The 18,918-nt window shown below is 43.4% G+C and overlaps 1 long non-coding RNA gene across 1 annotated transcript; it reads right to left on the bottom strand.

The window, feature by feature from the left end:
• Positions 1 to 856, bottom strand: LOC125885490 (uncharacterized). Its single transcript, XR_007448906.1, has 4 exons — positions 776 to 856; positions 614 to 687; positions 471 to 515; positions 1 to 355 (listed from the first exon to the last, which is right to left on the bottom strand). It is a non-coding gene; the product is annotated as an uncharacterized LOC125885490 (long non-coding RNA).
• Positions 857 to 18,918: the final 18,062 nt, after the last annotated feature.

Below are 18,918 nucleotides of genomic sequence, written 5' to 3'. Positions count from 1 at the left end.
CACGTTTTCTATTTATGAAGTTTATTGTGCAGATAGTACAGAGAATGAAGTGATTTGGATCCGCATGTTTGAGTGAACTACAATGATGAGTGTAACAACATCATGGTTAAGATAACATCATTACAATTTGAAAGGTAGAAAAAACAGTTGACTTGACAAACTGACACAAAACAAAGCTGATGTCAAACATCTGTCTCATTAAATACTGTTTTTTTTCTGTACTCATCAATCTCTGCTTACATTTCAGATTTTACTTTTTAGGAGGAGGAGATTGAGTTAGTTTGGTGAGCAGATCAAAAAGGGCCCGGAAAGACAGGTCTGGGGCCCGCACAGATGCAGGGTGTAGCCCGGCAGCCTTCAAGAAAATCAGAAACATTCATTGTCAAATATACAAAAGAGGATGTTAAATGGTTTTTACAGTCACTGACATTCAGGTGTGTTGAATGTTGAGGGATAGTGAGAGCACTCACCTCATTGGAGTTGGAGCTAGACCGAGGAACTGCTTTGTGCACCATCTGTGGAAAATCCACAAGTTTGATATTACCAACATTATACTATCACAGTTAAAGTGGTGTCAGAACGCTGGTATCGAGTATGACAGTGTTACACTTACAGGATGAGCCAGAGCGAGGCTCAGGAGGCATCCAAGCACAAGTGCTACCTTCAGCATGGTTACAGTTATCCCACCTGTTGAAAAGGAAATAATAAAGACTTCATTAACAACAGCAAAATCACCACCATCCTCACACAGAAAATACAGAAACCATATAATCACCTTTTAGTCTTGAGCTGACTGTCTCACAGATGGTCGAGGAGGTTGTTGTGCTCTGAATGTTGAGCCTTTCTTATATATACTTACAGGAGCGGCTGTCACCTCATTGATATACAGCAATGTTGGGAAACTGTAAACATTAGGAAATCTTCCACTTCCACATGTCAAGATTTGATTAATGATCAGGGATTAAAACCAAAACCTGGATTATATGCTATGTGGCATTCAATTACAGTGTATTGTTTTTTCTTCAGTTGGTTTAATCAGCACAGCAGTTGATCTCACATCCAAAATGCACCAGTGCAACCAGAACACTAGATATAAGTCTCAGGATCAGCTCTTGTGCCACAACACTGACAACATTCCCAGCAGTAACACTTTATCACTCATTACACAACGAAGTTAAACGACACTAACAACAGATAGCAGTGCAATATATATCACTGCTGTCTTTAAAAGGTATCTTTTATTTATCTATTTAGTATGAAGATTCAGTCACACTCAAAATTAATGCACTCATTTATTGCATGGATGGCACAGTCTCACAGTTAATGTTGCAGAACAATGTGTCCTCATGTAACAGGGTCAGTTATACAGCAGTAATGTGTGTGTGACAAGTCAAATGTACAATTGTAATGTTGAGTATTACAATTCTACAAAATTTGATTCAGTTGGTGTTACCTGACATGCTTAGGCCTGCGTACTAATTTACAATTTACGTACAATTTTTTTTAAAAAAAATGACATACTTAACGAAAAGTTACAAACATAGTTAAACAAAATAACATAGGTTAGGTTTAGTAATAGAAAAATGGTTGGACGTTTTCATGTTACATACTTAACGTAAAGTTTTGTAGTTGAAGTTAAGGCAAGTGAAGTTAGGTAGGTTAGGTTTAGGAAAAGAAACATGGTCATCGTTGTCATGTTAGAGGTACTTAGAGTTAGGTAGGTTAACAAGGAAAGGGAAGTCAGGTAGGTTAAAGCAGCTGTGCGGAACTTTACGTTTTCATTGATGATAGCGCCCCCTTTGGTCGAAGCGGTATGACACCCACAGCCTGGTGTCGTAAAATTCCAACTGCAGTCGGCATTCGGCTTCATTCGTAAAATCTCAACTGCAACCGGCAATTACCGCATGCATTTGTTTTGGAGAGCGAGAGGAAAATCATAAATGTTCTGATGTCGCTCTGAATTTCTTATAAACTGAGGACAACTGCCTGCTGTATATTTGTGTTCAAGGTCACAGTCACAGATAATTTTGTGGCATTTGTTGTTACATTACTAGACAAAAGCGGTTCACATCAGCTAACGTTACATTTAACTTGCTTATAACTTCCATGTTGTCATATATTGACGTGAAACGACGTCTAACAAGTTGCGGTACCTGTCGATTAGGAAAAGGGCCAACTCGGGATCAGTTTTAAAACCTTTCAAATCTCTCAGCTCTCTCCACTTCGTGAATGCCTGACTGAGGTTTACATGCATTTGGGCTCGAGCCCTATCACTGTCCCGTTTAGCCTTCTTCTGACTGTCAGACTTACTTCTGCCTCCGGGTGCCGTATTCTGGTTTGCTGACTTCCGCTGTATCCGACCCAACCGAGGCTACGCTAAATAACCATATAGAAAAAGGCTTTTTTGTCACTGTTGGGTTCAAATAAATATGCGGATCTTCAAGGGAACGAACTAGGGACAGTTTTATAAATGGTAAAAAGTTCCGCACAGCTGCTTTAAGTTTAGGCAAGTAAAGTTACATAGGTTAGGTTCTCATAGGGTCTCTTTCAAAATGAACACACTATGTCAGTACAAGACTACAAATTTATGTTGTTGTTTTTTCCCTCCAACAACTAACATGCGTGGTTAGGTTTAGGAAAAAAGAACAGGGTCTGACTTTATAATCTTACGGGGACGCAAACACCGCTCTCCCAGGTGAGAGCTGGTGTTTGTTGGACCCATCCCCCACTACTCCCACTGCCTTAAAGCTATGGTCTACGTTTAGGAAGACGATGAGAAAGATTTGAAAAGAACATTCCCCCTACACACACACACCCCTCCCTCTGTGCTCCATGATCCCTCCCCTCCGAGCTCGTGTTCCCCACCCCTCGGGGGAACTGCCCATTGGTCTGACAGCCCATTGTTCCGACCATATTAAACCCATTGTTCCAAAGTCCCGTTGTTCCGAAATCATCATGATGCCCTGTGGTTAAGGTCTGGTTAGGTTTAGGCACAAAAACCACTTGGTTAGGGTCAGGAAAAGATCATGGTGTGGGTTAAAATGAAAAAGAAAGTGGCAAACACATAAGCCCTGAGCCTGCTTCGCCTCAAGCCTTTCCCAGCTGACCCAGAGCCAGTCGCGGCGCACCATCAAGGCAGAAATATACCCGCCGGGAGCACCGCGGAGAGCTCCCCACACAACCCCAACCCCAGAATTCATAACAGGAGGTTATGGTGTTTCACTCTCTTCTCTCTATGACACTTGTATCTCGACCAGTAGCCTACTTTTGTTGCGTTTGCTGATCCTCTATGGTACACAAATACAGTATAGCCGAGTATAATCACATATCGGAACAACGGGACGTCGGACTAATGGGATGTCGGACCGATTGGCTGTCGGACCAATGACATGGACCCCCCCTCGGAGCCTCCTAACAACACATAAACACGCTGATGTGACAATGTGTAAACATGATAGCAATTTTAGCTTACAATGCTAAAAATAAGGCTAAGGTCTCCGTCGAACAAGTAAACAAGTGTTGACAATATTGCAGACAAAAAATGTTTTGACGCCGTCTAACCACACAAAAAACTAACAGCAGCTTTCACAGTCAAAAGCCAGCATTGGCATACAGTTATCTATGTCACAACATCCACAATATAAACGAAATATTACCTGTTCAACAAAAACTCCGTTGTATCAGCGTCACTTTTCAGGCCCAGGTCTTGCCGGAGCTTTCTCCATCGGTCAAAGGATGACCTGATGTTTACTCTGCTTTGAGCCCTCAATTTGTCGCATTTCCTCTTCGTTTCTGCCTTTTCAGAGGCAGACTTACGCTTCCTTTTAGCCTTTGCTGGTGGGGCAAGCAGAGGCCGCTTGCTGCTGTCGCTCTCTTTATTTTCCATATCGAAACTCGTGTAGCTGAATCACTCAGGGCCTTACAAACCACTCGTACTTTCAAATGCGGAGGGGGGTTGGGACGAGGCGGGACGAGGAGCAGAGGAGTGTCAAAATGGAGCGAGGGGATTGGACGGAGGGTAAGAGAGAGAGAGTGCAAATTTGAAGAAGGAGTAACTCCCATGGAGACCGGATGGCTGTGATTGGTCAATTTCTTTGCAGGCCTGCAGCCGCCAGAGAGAATGGATTTTTTTGGTTCCTTTTGCTCTTCACATTGTGCAGCTAGCACTATTGGGCCATAACCACCATCTAAATGATGTTAATAATAGTGATCAATCTTTCTAAACGTAGACCATAGCTTTAACTTTTGTTCTTGCCCGGCTGTGTTTCCCCCCGATGCCACCGAGCGCTGTTAAACTATAATAGCGACCGGCAGTGTATCATGCTGACATTAAAGCAAGGCTTTTTTCGTCCCGTCTGATGCCGCAAGTCACTGCCCGAGTGTTAAGCCCCACCCTTAGGCGGCCCTGTGGGGCAAACAAAACTCCAACACTGACCCAAAATAACCACATTAACATCCTCAAAAAGCACTTACAGGTAGAACAAGCAAACAAGACAACAAAAATCCCATGCTGAGAGGCAGCAGGACCAGCAGTCCCCACACCAGAGGCCTCTCTCCTCTGCTGCTGGCACAGGAGCTCGGATTTTGGCTGGCAGTCTGAGCAAGGCCTGAAGGACCTCCTCCATGCCAGGTGCACCGCACCTCGTTAAGTAATGCAGCACACCTGGGCAGATCTATAAGGGAGGGAAAAGGGACAGCAGCACAAAACACATATAGCCGTAACACCACCACCAATCAATCAGCTCTGAGTATGTTCAGCCTGAGCACGTTCACAGTGAGCTTATAAAGCCATCATCAGTGGAGTGGAGATGAAATGATTCTCAAGCGCAGTTAAAGGCAGAGCGACGTACTTCACGCCAGCTGAATTAGACATGCTAATGAGAATCAGAACATGTCTTTAGACATCAGTCTAATGCAGCAGCTGCAGCCAAACAGCGTCGGGTGGCATAGGAAAAGTTAACAAAAGTTAATGCGTGTCTAATATACAGAAAATATAGAAACATTTTTATATCTTAAAACTGTTCATATATTTTGATATAATTTGCAAAATCCTCTTATTCAGCTGTAATCCAATGGGGCCAAAACGCACTTGGCAGCAACTCAAAATCAAGCACAAAACTTAGGCTGAGGTTAATTGAATTGTTGAATGTCACTGTAGCCAACAGGAAGAAGGCTGAGGCCCAAAAAACAGGTGGTGGGCCACCATCAGCCCCATTCACCCACACAGAGGAGCTGACTCTTTGCCAAAATAGTGGGCGGCCTGTTGCTGAGAGCATCCCAGGGGACAGCTCATCAGAGCCCATCAGCCCTCAGGATACCAGTGCTTATATAAAGGGTATATTCACTTTTTGCGAGTACATAAGAAACTGTGGGTCCCTTTATCCACTCTGCACAACTTAACCCTGATGTTGACATTTTTCCTTTGTTATATTGCAACAGTTCCTGCTGATGGAGCCATTACCCTCCTGGAGCCTCCTGCCACTGCAGATTTTCACATGGTTGTAAGTCAGTGAATATTGCACAGAGTGTGTGTGATGGTTTTGATTGGCCTACATCAACATTTTTGTTCCTCTTTACCACAGGAGGATGATGGAGACACAGTGTCCGTAACCACTGCTGTGGGGGCTGATGGGCCTTCAGAGGGATGCTGTCCATCCTCAATGTCACGTATGACAATTTCTGATTGCTCTGCCCCACATGAAAACTTGTATGGTCTTTTGCCCCTGCTGACCACCTCCACCCAAGGACACCGGCGACTCGGTGTTGAGCTGGAGGACGGTGGATGCCAAGCGCTGGGATCCCAGTGCACCGTGTCCTGGAGGGCCGCCGTGAATGAGGTGATCTGGAGCGACTGTTCACGAGCCACCTGCTGGAGGGCGGTCAGCATGGAGGATTTGATGTTTAGCTCACCAGAGAGCCGGCGAATGTCCTCTTTCAGGTCAGAAATCTTTTTGTCTGCTTTTACAAGCTGGGGGTCCACATCGGCGTGCATAGATGTAGCCATATATAGGCTATGCTGGCGGAAGTTTTCCCAACTGTCAAGCAGGCCGTGACTGGCTGTTAAAGCCCAGTGGACATCCAGTGATTAAAATAACGTCCGATTAAATGAGACAAATAAAAACAAAAATAAAAACAACTGATGTCCAAGCAGATAGCTTAAAAGTCACTCCAAAACTAAAATAAATCAGTTTAAAATCGCGGGTTAGGGAGAGCACAGGCAGGCAGCTACAGACGCCGACACATGTGCAAAGGAATCCCTCCAGTTTTCCCTCCAAAACAGTCACAGTTTGTGTGATGGTTTTGAGTGGCCTACATCAACATTATTGTTCCTCTTTACCACAGGAGGATGATGGAGTCACAGTGTCCGTAACCACTGCTGTGGGGGCTGATGGGCCTTCAGAGGGATACTGTCCATCCTCAATGTCACGTATGACAATTTCTGATTGCTCTGCCCCACATGAAAACTTGTATGGTCTTAAAACAGAGTGTGCCTGGCAACTATAATGAGGAGGAGGAGGGCCCATCAGTCTCCAGAGCACAGTAAGCTGTTATTTGCAGTTATCATTGCCTGTGTGTCCCAATTAAGATTAAGCTTTGGACTGTGGAAATGTCTCAGACTGAACAGTGTCTGTTTTTTGTCTCTCCATAGCTCCCTGTAAAAGGAGCTGTACAGGGTTCACCTGCAGAGGCAAATTGCAAAATGTGACCTACAAATGGACCACATTAAACTCCAAATGACAAAAACCAAACTAGAAATTCAGATACTGGAACACCAGTTAAAAGGTGAGTTAGTTACTGTTGGCAAATCAATGTAATATACAAATATGTAATAATATTAAAGCACCATGCTCTCTATTTGCAGGAAATGAAGAACACAGACAAATAAAATCACATCTGAAAGAAATGATCTGTCCTCAGTTTACTTGAAAGTAGTGAAGAATGCTTAAACAAAAATGCATCTGACAGGGGACTGGTGGGAGGTAACGAGGGGATTACTAAGAAAAATGGTTGCGAGACAGTGCGTCTCACTGCTCGTCCATCCTGCCCATCGGTGGGGTGGAAGAGATGGTCTTCCTCTGGGTCATGCCTCTGTACAGCAGGTTGACGCTCTCCTCTCAATATAGCAATATTGTGGAGCGTGACACAGGCGACAGTAATGTCACATGCTCACTTTGGCGTGATCCTGGAAGCGGGTCTTGAATGCCAATGGACATCAATCCTCGCTCTGGTTCTGCAGTGAGCCAGTTTGTAGCGTTGCTGTGGTCCAGGGTCAGGGTCAGCGGTCATCAGAGAGGGCAGGCAGGGGTATCCTCTGTCACCAAGTAGGATGCCATTATACTGTCCTGCATGAGTGGTGGAGGTACAGGTTACAATTTTGACATTTTTCTCCCATAATTATTGGAGGAGGGAAGATCAAACTTTAATTTACCCTGTGCAAATTTATGGCTCAGTGTAGACTCAAGATAAATCCATCAGTCATGGACAGAGCCTGGCCATTTGCAGAATGAGAACCAACATTAGTACGTTACACAAAAGCAGGCTTGAAGAGACTTGAAGAGATCACATGGAGCAAGATGTCAAAATGTTTGTGGCTGCAGTCAGTAGGCTCGTTTGAGATGAACTGTGCCTTGCCTGGAAAGTAGACAAGAGCAGTCGGCCGCAGCGGGGGGCGGTGACAAAAAGCTGTGGTGAAGTCGTACAGTTTCTCCTCCTTCCTGCTACACCCTCAGCGGGCGATCAGCCTCAGGCTTTAATGAAGCAAACCTGTGAGCCAGCAGCATTTGTTACTGCACACAAGTATTTATCTCACCTACACAAAACCGTGACCGAACAAAACCTTGTCATCTCAAACAAAAAGAAATCACAACCAAGTTGCTGAGCACAGCGCAAAAACTAGAAAAAACAACTTGCTGAGGCACCCCAACCCTGACCAGCGTATCAAGACAGCTAACTAACCTCGCTGAAACTATGAATAATGTAATCAAAGAGATTACCTCTACACTCAAACACTTGTTACAAGTGAAACAAGCAAACAAGACAATAAGGGACAGCAGTGTACTCTCACTTACTGTGATTAATTGTACGTTTTGTGGTAGACATTGAACACTACATGGGACATGTTATAAAACATCAGTGAATTATCTTACATCCCAATTACTGATTCAAACTTGTTTTGATTTTATCATTCAAAGCAAGTTGCAGCTCATAAAAAGACATTAATTGACATGTGGAGCTACATTAGGGTCAAAAGTTTTGTCCTTGAAAAAATGAAATTTGAAACTGAAAATTCATGTGATTCATCGTTTTGTTGTCACAAAAACGACCCCTTAATGTTTGTTATGATTTCCCAAAACTTAGTTAACATTTCTCACCTGTGTGCTGGCTGTATGGGCTGCAGCAGATTGACCCAACCGACCGGACGCCATCATCGCAAGCAAAATGGACACTTCGCTGCGTTCACAGTGCTATGTGGAAATCGGACATATCAGCACTTAAAATGTGGCTGTTGAACTGCAAAATCTGGCATAATTTTATACTGCAATTTGTGCTAAGTCCTGTCTAAAACAGATTTCTAAATGGAAAGTTTGTCACTGGCATCAATTTTTACACTGCCAATCACATGAATATGGTGTATATAAGTGTTGAGTCAGAATTTTTTTAGTTCCTACGTTCCCTGAAGGCACTGTCACTCATGATTCCACACCCCTCTCAGTTGATGCCACGCCCCCCAAACCACATCAGGGTCAAAAGTCTGAAACTCAAAAAACAGATTTGAAACTGAAAAAAAAAGATCTGAAAGTGAAAAAAAGATTTGAAAGTGAAAAAAAGATTTGAAACTGTAAAAAATAAGATCTGAATCTGAAAAGATAAAACATGCAACTGAAAAAAAGAAGACCTCAAATGTTAAAATACATATGGAAGTGAAAAGTGAAAATAAATTATTCATTCAAAAGAATTACCAAAGTGAATCAAAACTATATTTAACCTGAAAAAACGTTTCATTCACTTATTTTTATTTTGAATACATTATTGTATTTTTCAAGATTCAAGATCAGAACATGAATTTTCGGTTTCAAATTTTATTTTTTCAAGTACAAAACATTCGACCCTAATGTAGCTCCATACTGACAGACCTTCATATGGACTGATAACTGAAAAAAGTCAGCTTTACCTCCCACACTTGATTTTATTCTGTTCAATGGAGAGTAAACAACAACCTAACATGTGCTGTACAAATATAATCTGATGAAACCTGTTCATGTGGTGGCTCGTTCTGACCACAGTCCTTCAAAGAGTCAGACACAGGTGTTGGGAAACAGTGAAGGTGTTGAAACTGGATGTGATTCCTGAGCTCTGTTTTATGCTGCTTTATTATGATGTACATATCTAATCATTTGTATGATACACACCTTCCTATATAGCTTCATTAATGTTTGAGAAACAAACAAACATTGTGCTTTTGTGTGCCCTGTGACGAGAATAAACCCTCCTATTAAACCATATTCTATAAACTTAATTAAACATTTTAAATTTAAAACAATTAGGCATTTTGTTGGGCTAACCTGTTATAGTTCATTTGGCCTTGTGTCTGTGGCATCTGATAAGGGGTAAGAAGCCAGCGGCGTAAGGGATATCCCTTATCCCCAATTAGGTGACACCCAGGTGGCACAATGTGCCTCTCAAACAGCTGCTTCAGGCCACTTTCATTTAGGATCCTTGCGTCATGGGTGGACCCAGGCCACTTGGGTACCACATCCAAGATGTTGTAGTCTGCATCAAACACTACTTGCGTGTTGATACTGTGGTACCTCTTCCTGTTTACATAAACGCTCTCGTCCACGCTTGGAGCGATGATCCTAATATGTGTGCCATCAATTGAATTACCCGGGGTGTAGTTGGGAAGTCAATGAAATGCATGACAAGGTGAGGAGCAGTAAGGGCCATTATTGTTTCCATAACAATTTTGCTAATTGACGGTTGTGATGGCCCCAAATAATCAGCGTTACACTGCTGCATTTTTCCAGTGGCAAGATAGGCCTATCGAAGCATTGTGATGACCTTTAATTCTGCCGTGAAAGCTCTGCTGCATGATGTTACTGATGAGATGACGTCCCTTATTAAATCTGTGACAATAATAATACCCGCTTTGTCCAAACGATACCGTTTGATCAGCTGCTCGTCAACAAACAAAGCCAGGACATCCTTCCGCTCCTGGAACATTTGCGCATGTCTCTCTCGCCTCAGTGCCATCCTCTACTGGCAACTCCTAACCACTTAGGACACCTCTGGAGGTCTCTTAAATATCTGGGGGAGTAGGAGTGATTCTTACACTTGAGAAGGTTGATAAATAGCTTGGTAGCACTTTATAATACAGCCCGTGTTTTACGACGTAACTCCCCGTGTCTTACGGCGTAACTTCCCGTGTCTTACGGCGTAACTCCTCTAAGACCTGCCGGGGTCTTACAGTGGAACTGCTACTGTCTTATGCTGTCACTCCCAGTGTCTTATAATGGAACTTCATGCGTCTTACCTTGCACTTACTGGGACTTCCCGGGTGACTCTCTGACATCTACCATGACATTTTGGGGGAGCCTATATGGTTTAGTTTCACTTATGACTTACAGTGTAACTCGCTATGTCTTACAGTAAAACGTCTTACAGTCCAACTCCTGATGTCTTACCATGTAGGCCTACTTATTAAAACTTATAACTATAAAATCAGATATGATTTACAGTTTTAAAATACACGAAAATCATACTGCAATATGTAACCTGTTTAATCACACAATGACAACTTCAGAGTTATAAAATATCTTTATTCTTTACCACGCAGACACCTGGTACTTACATGCTAAGTGCCCAAGACTTCCCCTGTAAGTACCAGGGACCGGGCTGTATTGTAAAGTGCACACTGTTCACCCTTCCTTACCATGCAGGTACCTGGTACTTACACTCTAAGCACCCGAGACTTCTGCTGTACCTACCAGGGACTTTCCCTGTAATTACCAGAGACCTACACTGTACTTATCAGGGAGCGGGCTGTATTATAAATTGCACACTGTTCACCCTTCCTTACCATGCAGGTACCTGGTACCAGGCAAAGTGCATAGTGGTAAATAAACAGTCTCGGGTGCTTAGAGTGTAAGTACCAGGTACCTGCATGGTAAGGAAGGGCGAACAGTGTGCACTTTACAATACAGCCCGGTCCCTGATAAGTACAGTGTAGGTCTCTGGTAATTACAGGGAAAGTACCAGGTAGGTACAGCTGAAGTCACGGTGCTTAGAGTGTAAGTACTAGGTACCTGCATGGTAAGGAAGGGTGAACAGTGTGCACTTTACAATACAGCCCGGTCCTGGTACTTACAGGAAGTCTTGGGCACTTAGCATGTAAGTACCAGGTGTCTGCGTGGTAAAGAATAAAGATATTTTATAACTCTGAAGTTGTCATTGTGTGATTAAACAGGTTACATATTGCAGTATGATTTTCGTGTATTTTAAAACTGTAAATCATATCTGATTTTATAGTTATAAGTTTTAATAAGTAGGCCTACATGGTAAGACATCAGGAGTTGGACTGTAAGACGTTTTACTGTAAGACATAGCGAGTTACACTGTAAGTCATAAGTGAAACTAAACCATATAGGCTCCCCCAAAATGTCATGGTAGATGTCAGAGAGTCACCCGGGAAGTCCCAGTAAGTGCAAGGTAAGACGCATGAAGTTCCATTATAAGACACTGGGAGTGACAGCATAAGACAGTAGCAGTTCCACTGTAAGACCCCGGCAGGTCTACTGTAAGACAAGCGAAACTACACAACAGGTTCCTCTAAAATGCCATGTAGATGTCAGAGAGTTACCATGAAAGTCCCAATAAGTATATGGTAAGACACGGGAAGTTATGCCGTAAGACACGGGAAGTTATGCCATAAGACACGGGGAGTTACGTCGTAAGACACGGGGAGTTATGCCATAAGACACGGGGAGTTACGTCGTAAGACACGGGGAGTTATGCCATAAGACACGGGGAGTTACGCCGTAAGACACGGGGAGTTACGCCGTCAGACACGGGAAGTTACGCCGTAAGACACGGGGAGTTACGTCGTAAAACACGGGCTGTATTATAAAGTGCTACCAATAGCTTTTATTCTTAAGTTTGAGAGGAGGACTAAATTTCACAAATTCTCAGCACTTAAGACTAAAATGGCACTCTGAGACGTTTGATAAATACGGCCCCTGACTTTTATCGGCAGCCGCATCTTCATCTACCCGGACTATAGCGCTAACTTGACGAAGAAATGTAAAGCCTTCTACACGGTTAAACGGAGGCTCCGGGAAATGGGTTTCGAATATTCCCTTCGTTATCCTTGCACTCTGAGTGTTGTAGTTGATGGAGAAAAACGACTTTTCAGCGACCACAAAGCTGCTGAAGCTGCCTTCATAACATCCATGAACTCCTCCATGAACTCTCCTGTATAGCCTACTGATCGGTAACCTTTTTTGTTGATTGCCTTTCTCTTCCCTCTTTTCTTATTCTGCCACGTCGCTTCCGCAGCCATTCTACTATCAACTAATTATGGTTACTGACTTCTTAATTAAAGCATATCTAAAACGACATACTGCACAGTATGTCTTAAGTGATGAGTGGAGGAAAAAGGAACCAAATGCTGTTTTAAATAAAAAGGATAGTTGAAATTAACACATTTGAAGATAAATTGCAACCAGTGAATCTGTCTTCTTATATCAGGTGCGGGCAAGTCAGGAAGTTCATACATTGTGCAGTGATCAGTTGTGAATGAGCAGTTAAGAATAAATCTACACAATCTATTATAAACTACAGTAAGAGGAGCAAGAGAGGTATTAGAAACAATGCAATACACAGAATCAGCATAATCCATTATTGGCAATATAAGCTGAAGAGCAATCTTTTTTCTGACCATAAGTGGGAAACAGTTTCTGGAACAGAAAAGGTCAGAATCAAGGTATAGGCTCAGGTATTTGGTGTGGTCAACTTTCTGCAATGTAGCGCCAACCAGACAGGAAATACGACATGAATGTGTTTTGCATTTGGATTTGATATTCTGTTGAGTGCCAAAAATCATAGTATGTGATTTAGTTTTATTGAGGAGTAACTTATTAACTGCAAGCCAGTGTTGTAAGTTATTAAAATCAGACTGTAAGTCTGCTTCAATCTGTACTATATTTGTATGTGATGTGTATGTATAACCATATCATCAGCATAAAGCTGAACAGAACACTTACAAATAGAGGGAAGATCATTAATAAATATGGAGAAAAGAAATGGGCCGAGCATTGATCCTTGAGGCACACCATGCTGTTGAGTTAAAGTGTCAGATTTGTTTCCATTAATAACAACACATTGTTTTCTATTGTGAAGGTATGAGTTGAACCAGAGTAATGCAGTGTGTGAAAGGTCAATAGCGTGAAGTTTATCCAGAAGAATGTAATGATTAACCAAGTCAAAAGCCTTTGTCAAATCAATGAAAATTGCACCAGTTAGTTCAGAAGTGTTCGAAGCAGTGAGAATACCGTTAGTTAGTTTTAGCAGTGCAGCAATTGTAGAGTGATTGGAATGAAAGCCAGACTGAAAAGGTGACAGGATATTGTTTTGATTAAGATAGCATGACAGTTGATTATAAATTAATTTTTCAAACACTTTAGCAACAGAGCAGATGACAGAAATTGGTCTATAGTTGTTCAGATCTAGTACATCGCCACCTTTATGTAAGGGAGTGACGTGGGAACATTTCAGATACTGGGTAATTCAAAGGTGGACAGAGACATATTGAAGAGATCACATGGAGGATACATACGTACATGAGCTGATAGTTTTAGAAATCTGGCTTCGATGCCATCTAACCCAGGACCACTACTCATTTTGAGATCATTTATAACATTCTGTACCTCAACAGGTGTAATAGTCCTAAAAGAAAATATGCTGTTAGTAGACCACAAAAAGATGATTCAGGCACTATAGAAGAAACTGATGAGAAGTGCTTATTAAAGGCTTAGGCCATTAAAAGTGGTTCTTGTAAGATTTTATTATTAACTTTAATTTGCTTAGGTACAGATTTGTTAGATGCATTAGTTATTGTTTTGATCTTAGACCAGAATTCTTTAGGATTTTTGAAGTTTTCAGTAGAGATTCTTTGTAATAGTTAGACTTGACATTTCTCGCCATAGTTTTACTTAGATTTTGTAGCCTCCTGTTTTCATCCAAATCAGCATGATTCTTAGACTTATGAAATGTGGCCCATGCAGCATCTCTCTGCCTGAAAAGACTAATTAAGTCAGCACTTATCTAGGGAAGGTGCCTGCCTTTTACTTTGGTAGTTTTCAGAGGAGTGTGTTTGTCAATAACTGTATTCAGTTCAGAATACAAAAAATCCCACACATCCTGGACATCTGGTATTAACCGATACCTATCCCAGTTAATTGCAATTATATCATTAATAAATTGATCTACATTTAGTTTTTTGTATTGTGGAATTATAATTAGTTTGGGAGGTAATTTAGGCAGTTTGATTTTCCATATACAGTACACAGTTGCATGGTCACTAAAACAATCAGACATAATTCCTGATTTTAGGAACATGGGTGAGTTCACTGATTAACTGGGTTAGATTCAGATTTCCAAAACTATTTTCATCTTTAGTAGCAGATTTATCAAGCCAATATTTGTTAAAATCACCTAGTAGTATAAATTCGTTTGTGAATTTAACAGAATTAATGGTAGAGATCATGTTATTTATAGATTCAGCAGGTGCAGACGGAGGTTGATATGTATTTCCAATAGTTATATACTTATTCGAATGCATATGTTATATGTTATTTTTACAAAAATGCACTCAAAATACAGGGGTTCATTATCTGGAATAACTGACTCATCTAACCTCTTGAGGGTTGCAGCCTATCCCAGCTCACATTCACACCTATGGACAATTTAGAGTTATCAATTAACCTAGTCCCCAATCTGCATGTCTCTGGACTGTGGGAGGAAGCCGGAGTGCCCGAAGAGAGCCCACGCTGACACGGGGAGAACATGCAAACTCCGCACAGAAGGGATCCCACACCTGGGATCGAACCGGCAACCCTCTTGCTGTGAGGCAACAGTGCTAACCACCACACCACTGTGCCGCCCGGAATAATTAACTCTGAGACTAAATTAGAAGACACATATGTGGATACACCACTTCCTCTTGCACCTCTATCAACCCTATATAAGACAAAATCAGCAAGTTCAAGTGCAATTTCATTGTTAGATATTTTGTTAGTGAGCCAAGTTTCAGATAAAGTAACAACAGCAGTTTTATACTGTTCAGCCCATGCTCAAAGCATGTCAATCTTAGGTAGAAGACTTCTGATGTTCAGATGAATTATTTTCAGACCTTTATCACCGTCCAATTTGATATTTAAAGTTTAAGAGAGTAACACCACTGATCAGACAAAGTAAAACTGAAAAAGTCAAGGGGAGTAATTTGTAGGACTCAAAATTACTAAATAAATAGTCATTACAATTAGACACATAAAACACAACAAAATACATAACAGATTCACACACACACAGGAAACAAACACAAGACTAGCCTATTAACCCAAGTCCCCATGCCCAGGTTTTTTGGTGAGTAAACCAAAGAAATGAAAGAGATCACTTCTGAGCTTGGCCTGCACTGATATATTAAGTCAGGTGCCTTTAGCAGGTCATTTTGAAATTATTAAGGGTACTACTTATGACCACACAGATGGGAAAAATAAATGCAAACAAATAGAAAATGCATATTTTTATGTAATGCTTGTAAGTTTAATCAAGAAAAGACAAACAAAAAGAAAATCCTTAATAGGAGCAAACAAGATCTGCCTCCCAGGCGTGGGGGCCCGCACCACATACACTCCACACCACATACACTCACTCTTCGAGGTGCAGACCACTGATGGATTGGGGGGCTTCATGATGGGGCAGGCTATGGGACAGTGGTGTCCTGTAGCCCTCCATGCTGCCCCCCGGTCCATTTTATTGCACCACATCACATTTATGGGCACTCACATTCACATTCACGGTGTAGGGTTAATGTTTCTCCGTCAGGGATCGGAGAATCATAGTAAGAGGGGGGTGGTGGGTTTACACACACTGTAGATACGCATGGCGTGGCTCGTGGGGCCCGGCCCTCCTGGGCTGAGGGTTGGAGCCCGGGAGCCCATTTACATCATGGTGGTGTTGCTGGGTTCCCGGTGTCTGGGGGGTCCCGTGGCCCTGTGGCGGGTGGGCCGGGTGGCACCCTGGGGGCTCTGTGGGTTCCTGCCGGGGTTCTGCCTCCTGACCGGCTGTGGTTTTTGGGCCCTCTGCTAGGGGGTCCTGATGGGGGATTGACTGCTCGTGGCGGGCCGCTCTCTCCTGTGTGTTGGTGGGGGCCCGTCCTGGGGGGTTCGGGCAGGTGGCCCTTCATGGTCCCCTGGTTCCCGATGTGCCGGGGACATACGCCTTGCAGCATCACCACCTCCTTGTCTCCCTCGTCCGCTCGGGCCTGGGTGGGCTCTCACTACCGTCCGGTCCGGCGTCTGCTGGTGGCGGGCGCCTGGTGCGGGCCCGTCCGGTGCGGTGCTGGTTCTCTCCCCGGGGGCGGGGCTGGGCCCCCGTGCCTGGCTCCTTGGGTCGGGGGCGGTCCTTGGGTGCGTCCGTGGGTGGGGGCGGGCGGGTGGTCGGGGGTGGGTAGTGGTTGGGGTGGGGGGGGTGGGGGCAGTCCATGTTGGGCGGTGGGTGGGCGGGCCCTCCTGCCCCGCCTGTCTGGGGTGTGTCTCTGGCTCTCTGGGGGTGCCGGCCATTGCCGCCCCGGGTCCTTGGGCCTGCGTGGTGTCCTGCGGCCTCTGCGGCTCTCTGGTCATGGGGTCTGGGCGCTCCTGCGGTCTTGGGGTGCCATACCGCCCCCCTTCCCCCGCAGGGCTGGCCCTGGACCCTGGTGATGGTTTTCATAAACACATTGGGAGGGTTCAAATATACGCATGCATGTGCGATACTTCAGCTCCGTGACACATCGCAAAGAACTGATGGGATCACTCCAAAGGGGCCAACTTGCTTCTCAAACCTACCACACTGCGCTGGCAACTCTTCTCTACAATTGGGCTTTCCCCCTCCACCAAGACTCTCACATTTTTGGTGTTCAGCATAGACTTGTCTTTTGTTTTTGTTTTTCAGTACAGTATAGTAGACATGTATATGTTTATTTTTGATAATCTGCATGGAGCACAACCACCTCAAGGCCACAATACATCAGCTACACTGCCTGTTTCTCCCCTGTTTTTTTTTGTTTGTTTGTTTATTTGTTTGTTTGTTTTTCCTCCTTCTTCTCCGCATGCACTGTCACTATATAACTCAGGACTTAAGCACCTGCCCCCTCCCCCTTGCTTGTTTCCTTACTTTCCCCTTGACACACTTTGGTGTATCACGGCCCTCTCTGGCTCATATTAGGAAGTTTTTCCAATAAAGGCTGTTAGGCTAGTCTCCAGGGAGGGTGGGTGACTGTCACAACCACGCATTATGGGTATAAAATACTTGACTGCAAGATTAACAGTGCATCAATCTTCACAAGAAGCTTACACCCTTTTGTGGCGCTAAGCTATGAAGACCACTGCAGACAAGTAAAAAAACAGAACAAAAAAAGTACAGTCAATACGACTTTTTACGACACTACAATTCCGTTTTATGGTGGCGAGACAGCTTACAGCAAACACTACCAGTAAGCATCAACTTCATACATTAACTTAGATTAGCAGCCAAAATAACAGAGAAGACGTTTTAGATATGCTTTAATTAAGAAGTCAGTAACCATAATTAGTTGATAGTAGAATGGCTGCGGAAGCGATGTGGCAGAATAAGAAAAGAGGGAAGAGAAAGGCAATCAACAAAAAAGGTTACCGATCAGTAGGCTATACAGGAGAGTTCATGGAGGAGTTCATGGATGTTATGAAGGCAGCTTCAGCAGCTTTGTGGTCGCTGAAAAGTCGTTTTTCTCCATCAACTACAACACTCAGAGTGCAAGGATAATGAAGGGAATATTTGAAACCCATTTCCCGGAGCCTCCGTTTAACTGTGTAGAAGGCTTTATATTTCCTCGTCAAGTTAGCGCTATAGTCCGAGTAGATGAAGATGCGGCTGCCGATAAAAGTCAGATCTATTTTTCCACGAGCTAGGTGAAGGATCTTTAATTTATCTTGAAAGTGGAGCAACTTGATCAGGATAGGCCTAGGACTGGGTCTCTTGTTTGAGTGGACTTTGTGGACAGGAGTGCGGTGTGCCCTCTTGATAGCCGGCGGTGTGGGAAAGTTGTCTTTGCTCAGGAGTTGAGGGATCAGACCAGCCATAAATCCAAGAATGTTGCGGCCCTCTGCGGCCTCTGGTATCCAGAGAAAGCGGAGATTTGCAGATCTGCTCCGATTGTCGAGATCCTCGACCTTATCAACCAGGTATTTATTATCATTTTCGAGTTGTTTGACCCAGGTAGAGAGATCCGTCAGATTGTCTTCATTTACTCCGACACATTGTTCCAGTAGCGACACATGACCCCCTAATGTGGATAGGGATCTATCCATACCACTCAAGGTGCCAAAGATCAGATCAACTTTAGTGTCAAAGTAAGTCATTAAATCCTGTTTAACTTGATGGATGGTATCGTACAGAGACTTCATTTGGATTGGATCCATTGTTTGATCAGTTGTTGGCAATTTGATTTCCTTAAAGATATGAGGAGTAAATCTGTCACTCTGTCAAGACAGTCACGCGCCTTGTTAGGTTAGTCCTACTAATTTGTTAAATGTAACTTAATATCAAGCAATTCATAGCCACAGGTTTAAGATGAAAAAAATAGCAAGCAGACCATGACTCAGACCGGCTCACTCACGCTGCGGC

This window comes from Epinephelus fuscoguttatus, linkage group LG3 (assembly GCF_011397635.1).
Source record: "Epinephelus fuscoguttatus linkage group LG3, E.fuscoguttatus.final_Chr_v1".
NCBI classification, from domain to species: Eukaryota; Metazoa; Chordata; class Actinopteri; order Perciformes; family Serranidae; genus Epinephelus; species Epinephelus fuscoguttatus.
The sequence above is the reverse complement of the archived record's forward strand: the minus strand, read 5'-3'. Positions and strand labels throughout refer to the sequence as shown.